Here is a 2,500-nt window from a genome sequence, read left to right as displayed (position 1 = left end):
TATCATATAAAATTTCAGAGAGAGAGAGGGGGGGGAGAGAGAGAGAGAGAGAGAGAGAGAGAGAGAGAGAGAGAGAGAGAGAGAGAGAGAAAGAGAGGGAGAGAGAGAGAGAGAGAGGGGGGGAGAGAGAGAGAGAGGGGGGGGGGCGGGGAGAGGGATAGAGAATGCTAACCTTGTTGCAATTGCGCTGCTTGGCTTCAAATGTGACGGAGAAGCCGATATCGGTGAGGGCGGAGTCGGAGGTGAACGTGGCCAAGTAAGCCAGACTGGGAACGAGGAACGTCGTCCCAGCCGGGATCACACCGTCGATCCTGGCCATGGAAAGAGCTCATGAGAAAGCGCTTGAGAGTTCAGATTTAGGTCGTACTCTGAAAACAAAAACTGTGAAATCCATATCTGAACCGAACTTTACAATTAAATGTTCATTTCTGCTTGAACTTCTTGGTTGGAAAATGCTTACGCAACTCACACACACACACACACACACACACACAAACACACACACACAATATATATATATATATATATATATATATATATATATATATATATGTATATGTATATGTATATATATAGTATATGACGTCATCGCACACCCAAACGCCATTGGAATAAGAGATTTTTCTAAGCGTTTTGATGATATGTAAAGATAAAAGTTGCACTGAAACCTTTTGCACTTATTGCAGTAAATAAATCCACCTTGGCTCCTGGACTCGTTGTTGTAGTTGATGCGGAGGTACTTGTTGATGTGGAAGTACTTGATGTGGTAGTCGTTGATGTGGTTGTTGTGGAACTACTTGTTGATGTGGTTGTAGTTGATGTGGAAGTACTTGTTGATGTGGTTGTAGTTGATGTATAGGTACTTGTTGATGTGGTTGTAGTTGATGTGGAAGTACTTGTTGATGTGGAAGTACTTGTTGATGTGGTAGTCGTTGATGTGGTTGTTGTGGAACTACTTGTTGATGTGGTTGTAGTTGATGTATAGGTACTTGTTGATGTGGAAGTACTTGTTGATGTGGTTGTAGTTGATGTATAGGTACTTGTTGATGTGGTTGTAGTTGATGTGGAAGTACTTGTTGATGTGGTTGTAGTTGATGTGGTAGTACTTGTTGATGTGGAGGTACTTGTTGATGTGGAAGTACTAGTTGATGTGGAAGTACTTGTTGATGTGGAGGTACTTGTTGATGTGGAAGTGCTTGCTGATGTGGAAGTAGTTGTCGATGTGGTTGTAGTTGATGTGGAGGTACTTGTTAATGTGGAAGTACTTGTTGATGTGGAGGTACTTGTTGATGTGGTTGTACTTGTAGACGTGGTTGTGCTTGTTGATGTGCTTGTTGATGTTGTTGTAGTTGATGTGGAAGTACTTATTGATGTGGTTGTAGTTGATGTGGAGGTACTTGTTGATGTGGATGTAGTTGATGTAGAAGTTTTTGTTGATGTGGAAGTACTTGATGTGGTGGTAGTTGAAGTGGAGGTACTTGTTGATGTGGTGGTAGTTGAAGTGGAAGTACTTGTTGATGTGGAAGTAGTTGTTGATGTGGAAGTAGTTGTTGATGTGGAAGTGCTTGAGCAAATTTTTACGAATAATTCCTGCGAGCGCTCGGCAGCAACGGAATCACAAATTCAAGTCCCAAATCAGGTTACCGAGGTTCGTAAAAATTCGCTATCACTGCTCTGCTAAGAGCACATAGGTAAGTTCCATGACATCATATAAGGCGTCTGGTTGGACAATTCTTTTAGCGGGTCGAGTAGCCGATCGTCTCACCACCGTACCTGTCAATCTTACGGCGTGGGTTCGAGTCCCGGTCAGGGAGGTAAAATTTGTATATATATATATTCAAATGTGTTACTGCATTCTACCATCTTCTCACATATATATAACTACGGTAACCTGATTTGGGACTTGAATTTGTGATTCCGTTGCTGCTGAGCGCTCGCGGGAATTGTTTATAAAAATTCGCTATCACTGCTCTGCTAAGAGTACATAGGTAAGTTCCATGACGTCTCATAAGGCGTCTGGTTGGACAATTCTTTTAGCGGGTCGAGTAGCCGATCGGTCTCACCACCGTACCTGTCAATCTTACGGCGCGGGTTCGGGTCCAGGGGCCGGATACTCAAAACAGCTAACGACGTCGTAAGCCCGCGCAGCCAGGCCGCGCATGTCGTAAGTCGAACTGCGAGCTCCGAGGGTCATACTCAAAACTTTTAACCGTCCCCGCGTGACGTCACAGCACCTTGTAACTTAAGGGTGGTCCCAAGCACTCGTAACGGTGTGAACCCGGAAATAAGTCGTGCTAGTTCCGACTTGTCCAAACGAGATTTGTATAGATTATGTATTACTGACTGTCCCAGACAAAGTATAAGGCGTCATATCAATTTATATTGTATCTGTGTATCACAAATACCTAAATTCTCCCTAGCCACTTGATATAAAGAAGATAACAAGCAATTATAGAATGCGCTCGTCGTTTACCCAGTTGAGGTGACGACAATACATATT

This window comes from Penaeus japonicus, unplaced genomic scaffold (genome assembly GCF_977035675.1).
Source record: "Penaeus japonicus unplaced genomic scaffold, GWHDUDI00000001_assembly GWHDUDI00000011, whole genome shotgun sequence".
In the NCBI taxonomy this organism is placed as follows: domain Eukaryota; kingdom Metazoa; phylum Arthropoda; class Malacostraca; order Decapoda; family Penaeidae; genus Penaeus; species Penaeus japonicus.
This window is presented reverse-complemented; position numbering follows the sequence as displayed.